The 8,049-nt window shown below is 28.7% G+C and overlaps 1 protein-coding gene across 1 annotated transcript in view; it reads left to right on the forward strand.

Moving 5' to 3' along the window:
• Positions 1-4,975, forward strand: part of LOC108977506 (homeobox protein 5) — a 174,166-nt gene extending 169,191 nt beyond the window's left edge. Inside the window, exon 7 of the transcript XR_001994041.1 lies at positions 3,259-4,975. The gene's annotated coding sequence lies outside the window, so the exon portion shown is untranslated. The remainder of the gene's footprint in view (positions 1-3,258) is intronic.
• The last annotated feature ends 3,074 nt before the right edge of the window (positions 4,976-8,049 follow it).

Genomic DNA, 8,049 nt, shown 5'->3' on the forward strand with positions numbered 1-8,049 from the left:
AATTATAAAAAAAAAATATTTAAGAAAATCAGAAAAGACTTTGGCATTTTTCTAAAAGTCTACACTTATACACAAGAGAAATAACTGACACACAAACATACATATAAACATAAAACGCATGTAAAAGACATGTTATGTAAACAATTCCGAAACGCTTTTTTCACTTTTGGCCATAAAGCCTTTTTTTTTTTTTTTTGTTTTGGAGACAAAAAAACATTTGTCACATTCGTGTTTACATACGACAACCTTTTGACAACTAACGATTGATCAACAATTTTGAACGAATAACTGTTTTAGCCAAGACTACTCGACCACACCACACATACATACAGACACATATGCATACAGTCGAAATGTGGACCTTCACCGCATGACGCCGCGTCAGGCTGCACGATCTGAGCGAGATCAGGGCCAGAAGTACATACATACATACATACATATATTTATGTAATTATTGCGTATGTAGTAATTTTATTATAATTATATTTCAAATTTACCACAAACAAACCAGTGCATACATGCACGGAAACATATTTATTATATATACAAAAATTACATACATTCATTAGACACTATCTGTGATTTATAATCCAAAATTATTGATGCGAAAAATGAGTATTCAGCAAATTCGCAAGAGGATTGGCATTGAAGCTGTTGAGGAGTATTAAGTGAAGAAAACAAATAAGAAGCGAAAGCGAAAGTAAAAGGAAAAGTGGAATTGAGCGAAGAGGAGTGTTAAAAGAAAGCGAAGAAAGTCTAAACAAAAGCATGTTGAAAACGCAAACGGTTATGGGACTAATATATTGGAGACATCACATTAGCCACTTACATACATACATATGTATATAGTATACATATGTATATGATATAAAAATGCTGCGAGGACATAAGTGTGAAACTGTTGCTAGAGAGGAAATAAAATTGGTAGTATTGAGAATAAACAGCAAATATATAAATTAATAAAAATAACAGGTTGTTCGAAATAAACAACGCAAAGTTCAAAAAAAAAAACTTTGCTATAACAACTCTTATTTAAACCTATGTATGTTCGCATGAAAATTTTGGCGCAATTTTTGACCTAAAGCTAAAATTATAGCAAAAAAATATGCTATAAAAATTATTAATTTATATTTTTCATTCTATGCTTCAAATTTTCGGTGTAATTTTGACGTAAAATTGAAATTATAGCAGAAAAAACTTTGCTATAAAAATTATGTTTAACCTTGAAAACAGTAATATTGTATAAAAATGATTTAGTTTCAATTTAAAATACTAATTACGTATGTTTACTTTCAAATATTTTATACAAAAAGTCCCAAAATCAATTAAACACAGTAAATTTCATTAATTGCACAGCTAGACCAATTAAAAAGCGCAAACAAAAATTTGTTTTGAAAATCTTTTTGAAAGCAAAGTCAGCAAAATTTATGCAAAAAGTGTTTACACCAACATACATACATATGTATATATTTAAAATATATTCAAAACCACACAATAATATAAAAGCAAAAATATCAACAAAAAATAAACAAAATTAAAAGTGCAATTACTTGGAAAATAAATGGTGAAATGATGTTCGTTAGTAAAAAAAAAACCAAAAATAAATGAATAATAACACAAAAAAATATATATTAAAATTTGCGTATAGGGAAAATTTAGCAGCAAATGTATAATTAGAACTTTGATTGAACCAAATATAAAATTAAATGAAAAAGTTAAAATAAATATAAATGAAAATTATATAAAAAATGTATGTAAAACTATGTATAAAAATGCATTCTAATTAGCAACATTTTAAAAACACTGTTTTAAAAAATTATTAATATAATTTCACAGCTTAATTTCAGAAAATTATGCGTTGCAATGAGTTGAAACTAGAAACAAATATACCGGACATACAAACATACTGCAGAAATGCGCTCAAAGTTGCGCCAAAGCTACGCTCATTGAAAAATCAACTGAGAATACATAGCTTACAAAACTGAGAGCATATTAATGAATACAAAAAGAGTTAAAGCACACTAACAAAATTTGCGAGAGGGCAGTGGGAGGGGTTATAAAAGAGCACGAAAGTAGTTTTCGAACTTAACGAGAACAAATTTGTTTATGAAAAGCTTATTTCTGCAACTTGTCAAAACAAATTTTTCCAAACTAAGAGCTTTGCTTGTGTTTTAAAAACAAATTTTTCCAAACTAAAAGCTTTTCGCGAGTTTTCTAACATATTTATTTACCGGAAATGGCACCTAACCTCAATTACCACTTCTAAAAAACTCGCAAATTACGCCATTGACTCTAACAACTACCGGCCGATTTCAAAAACTTATGGTATACAAGTTGAAGCAACAAAAAAAAACACACACACACAGACAAGTATTGGGACAAAAAGACAAGTTAAGCTACAGTTGATTTAATAATTAAGTTAAGAAAACGGCTAAACGCGTACGTTTAGGGCTGAATGAATGGAAGAGCGCTTGAAGGAGCGCGCAGAGAATGCAAATTGTATGTAAAATCCCTCAGGTATGTGTTTTATTTTCGGAGAGAAAAAAGATTGACTACCATATTTTTAAATATTGTATTTTAAAATGCTAAATAAAATGTTAGATTTGTAAAGAGTTAGTAAGCAGAGCAGACGTGTTAGCGATATAGAAAGAGAGCGAGCGCGCGCGAGAGTGGAACACTGCTAATTGAGGAGCCTGAGTGTTGCATGTGCAGGAATGATGAAATGTTCTTGGTGTGCAGCCACAAGTCGTAAATGCCGTTATTTTCTTTTCAACCATCTCCTCAACACGCAGTTTTGTACATAATTACAGACCCACAGTTATAGAAATTTATACAGTTTTTGTAATGTACGACATGCATACATACACATACAGGATATGAGCGCGTAATTTTACATATAATTTTATTTTTTAAACTTAAAACTTAAATACTTTTAACTAAATAATTATATTAATAAATAAAAAATTTAGTTGCTAGCGCATAGTTGCATAGAAATTTCGCTACGTACATACATACATATTGCGCGTGGAATGGTTTTGTAGTATTTTGGGTGATTTGTACTGAACGGGATGTATTTTTCTACTACTTTTTATTGATTATGAATTTTTAAGACATAACACCTTAAAAAATTGTTCTCTGTTCGAGCATTTGCTATGATGCCTACCCGTTCTGGCGCAACAACAACACGAAATAATATATTGTTTACTGTTAATATAGTATATGCTTACAAACCGTTCATAATTTTTTTTTTTTTTACAGTGTAGAGAGGGTTAGAAGTGGAGAAGGCAGAGATGGCGAAGCAATGGGCTGCTTATATGTATATATAGACAAAATTGAATTTATAGTGCAATTGTTTTTTAAAAAACGAATTAAAGTAGTGAAAATCTTTAAGCGTGTGAGCACGTTCTTACTTTCAAATAGAAACATTAATGGCAATGTTTTTGTTTAATAATATTTTTCTCTAATTATCTTATTAACGCTTTTTTATGTGTAAATGTTTTGAAACATGAAAGAAAAGGACTCAAAGGACTTTTTTGTATTTTTTAACAAAGTGAAATGTTGCTATAATTTTTAAAATTTACAATTTATATTGTTGATATTTACCAACAACAACAATATTGCATACGTTAAGCGAAATTGAAATCAAAAAATTCGCATTGCGCGTTACGGTCCTTTGGACTGTGAGCGGCGAATGGCAGAACGCATATTTATATTTACTATATTTATAATTACAAAACAAATAAAAAATAAAAACTTTTTTATATATATTTTACACATAATAAACGAAAAATCCAAATAAAATTAATATTAATCATTCTATTTTACAAATAAAGGTATTGTATTTAGATATCTATTATATTTGCTATATTGTTTGAATGAAACGAGTTAAAATTGTGTAAGCGCATTTAATGCAATGCAAAGTAAACTGTAATATTAATACTGAAAATGTTGCAATGACCTCGTGTACCAAATGTAATTACGATCTGACTTGTTTAGTTGTTTGTGTAAACACTATTTATTAATTTTTATATAATAACCGATGTTTACCAAATAAGCGTATGGTAAGCTCTTTAGTTGCGGTTAAGGTAAAGAAAACTATATAGAAAGGACGAAAAGCGCGTAAAATGATAATTTCAATAGACAAAAAAAAGGTGATTACGAAAAAACAAGATTATTAGAAATCTGCTACATGCCACAATTAAAAAAAAAATTTTGTGAAATTTACTGTATTCAAAAATGTAAACAAATATTTTGTCAGCATATTCACCAAAAACACACACACTTTCGATAATTAAATCGACCCAAAGCAAGAAGGAAGATTTTTCTTTGTTGGCAAATATTTAGAAAATATTTCTTCATACTTTATTTTAGCACACAACGTTTTTATATAAACATAAATACAACAGTTAAAAATTTTGTAAACATAATTTAACAAACATTTTATTTTAATACCCTCTGTGAAACTAAAACACATACCAAGATGACCAGATTTACCAAATAAAAGCGTTAAATAAACAAAACAAATCTTAAAAATTGTGTAATAAGGCACATTGCAACAACATACATAAATACAACTAAACCAATTAATTACAGCATACACTCAAAGAGATAAAAAAATAAACCAAACAGCAAAACTTAAACAAACAATAGTAAAAACAGCTTATTTTCCAAACAAAACAAATCATATAAGTGAAAAAGAGCAATAGCCCAAATATATATAGCAATGCTTTGTGTATTGTATATATATCCATCTACACAATATATACATATGTACATTCTACTATATACATACATATACAAATATATTGGATAAATCGCAAAAAAGCCGAAAAACTATTGGTAATTTACAGAAATAAGAAACAAAACAAAACCCACAATAGTAATCTTCCCTCTCCACACGCACAAAAATATAAAACAACAACACTGAATATGTTATATAAAAAATAATTGATTGCAAATCAAAGAAATTAATATAAATACAGCCGACAGTCGATTGTTTTTATTTTTAAATATTGTATTGAAATAGTCGATTAAAAAAAAAACAAAATATGTAATGTAAGTCAATAATATTGACTACAGTAATAATAAAAAAACCAACAATAGCAGTAAACGGATTGGCAATAACCATAAATATTGAAAAAATTTTAAACAAGATAGTATATAAATGTGTTGATGGTATTAAAATGCGATTGCAGTAGCAAATGGCTGGAGTAATAAAGTAGTTTACATGCAGTTGCGCTAGTAATACCGCGCACAGTTGGCAAAGCAGTACAAGCAGTTGGTAATTACTTACCGGATATACATACATACGTAATTACGTAGAAGCGACGAAAGGCGGATATCTTGCACATGAGCACGTTTTTGTTGTTGACGCTTTGAATTCAAATAATTTCACTAGCTTTTTATTTTAAATATAATTTTTTCGACTTTTATTTTTTTAATTGCCAGAACTTTAACAACTATTGATTAGCCTAAATTTAATAATTTTTCATACTCTGCTTTTATCATATTTTCTGACATATTTATTTTATTTTTTATACTTCACTTCACTAACACTACAACTTTTTATTTTTTACATATTTCAAATAATTACGATCTTTCTTTTCTCTCTGCTTTTATCACATTTTTTTAAATGTTGTTTTTATTTTATTTACTTTTTTTAACTTCGCTTCACCACTTTTTTATATTTGTTTTACATATAAAATAATTACAACCGCTTATTTTATTTCTTTACCCATATGCAACCATTGGCCGAAAGTTTACTTTTTATATTTTGCCAAGACACCAATTGACCGAAACGAACATTTCACTTTATATTTGCACCACTTTTTAATTAATTAAATACAATTACTTTACACGAACACGACAATTTTCCGAAGCTAACTCACTTTTACTTTTTATAACTTTTTTCAAAACCTTTAACTTTTAAATTTTTACAAATTTTTCAAAAATCGCAACCGGTTATTTTAAAAAAAACTCCGATTAATCGGAACTGCTTTCGAAGCAAACTGTTTCAGCTTTTTGTGAATTACAGAAGCAAAAGAGAATACTGTTAATACAGTTCGTCTCGATGTACCGTTCGAATATAAGCACAAGCCCAATTGACAGGAGTACCGCCATTTTGAGCATCACCTGATAACATTTTAGATTTTCGTGAAATTTCGTAGAAATTATTGAATTAAAGCACAAAAAATGTGACATATAGCATAACGGTGTCGATGTGCAAGCAAATAACTATGACTGCAAGCAAAAAAAAACAAATATCACAAACAACAGCCGTCACCACGATGCGTTGCACATAAGCTGCCGGCAAACACTTATAATCTCTGCACTTCAACATACTTTGAGCGCACATGTTTTTTGGTAATATCGCCATGGTATTGCACAAATTTTGCACATTTTTCCAACGAATTTAACTATTTTTTACGCTATAAACACAAACGAAATGCAAACACGAACCGAACTTAATGACAACTGCAGCCGATTTCTTTGTCAAGCTGCCATCTTAGTCAAGTGCAGCCATTACCGTACGCGGTGGTTAATGCAGTGCAAACGACGTTAGGCAGCGACTTCCTTACGACCGTTTAACGAAAACTGCAAAAATTAAAATGAATGGAATTAATTATTAATTTGCAATTAAATCGAGCAATTTTCACTTAGCAACAAGCAATCGCATTTTAAGCCATCATTAGCATTTTACTCACTTGTAAAACATTAAGCTACGCGTACAATAAACGTATGTGTAGATTTGCCCACAAAATACCCAACAATACTTACAATAGATATTTGCTTACAATAGTTAAACAATAGTCAACCAAACAGCAGAAATAATATTAATTAAAGCATAAAATAACAAAATGAAATAAATGAAACAATATAATTAATAGATCAGTCTTAAAATGTTCACAACAACAACAACAGTAAAAACCAACAGCAATAGCCCGAAATACCAGCCTACAATAGCCCAGTAATTAAAGCAGATTTAAATAAGCCAGAAATAATTCAAAACAAAAACCAACAACAGCCACAATTACTTACATAATTACTTACAAACTACAACAACAATATCAATAATATGCCGTAAGCATAATAATGAGTAGCAACTTGTACTTAACACTTAAAATACAATATTTTATTAAGATCTACATTTAAATGAAAAAAGCGCGTCACAAAGTGCGCGCAATGCATAAACACATATGTATAAACGTAATAAAATAACATATGTATGTATGTGTTTTATATTCTCATCGAGTTGTCGACTGTTTTTATTTTATTTTGCGTCAATTGCAACCGACAGATTGCATATTTCGTTTGAAATAATGAAATTAGTACTGTTCACTTTCCATTTAACTGTTTTAATCGTTATGTTAAATTACTTACATACTCGTACGTATACTTTTTTGATGACTACTCAATAATTAACTAGTGTAGTAATGTTCATTTTTGTTATGTTTGTTACAATGCGCTTGCGCAGTTCGTTTCCTTACACCTATGTTTATGCTGAAAACTGTAACTATCATTATGTTGAAATAATCACCTAACTATGAACTTACAGTAAAGTAATTGAAGTGTATTCGAAATAAAAAATAAATATCACATACAAATTACAATAGTATCTAACAATTTTAATGCATAAACAATACAATAGTTTTCAAATAAATCTCACAATTACAATTACAACTACAATAGCAAATAGCAATAGTAATAAGGCTCCAACCACAAAACAATAAACCATAAGACAACCAACGACAACAGCCATGCGACAGAAAAAATAGTCGAAATTCCAAGAAGTCAATAGAAAATCACAAAATTTATTAACTTTTTTACAATTTGTAAGGATTATTTTTTCATTTTGATTGTCATTATTTAATTATTATTCAAAAATAACGAAACTTAATTTTTTTTACTAAAGTTATTACAGTTTATACCACAATTACATAAAACAAATCATATTTAATTATTATTCTAAAATAAAAATAACAACATTTAATTCTTTTTCCAAAATTACTACAGTCTGTAACGTAATTACATAAAAACCAAATTTCATAG

Source organism: Bactrocera latifrons, unplaced genomic scaffold (genome assembly GCF_001853355.1).
Source record: "Bactrocera latifrons isolate USDA-ARS-PBARC rearing strain unplaced genomic scaffold, ASM185335v1 scaffold_90, whole genome shotgun sequence".
Lineage (NCBI taxonomy): Eukaryota > Metazoa > Arthropoda > Insecta > Diptera > Tephritidae > Bactrocera > Bactrocera latifrons.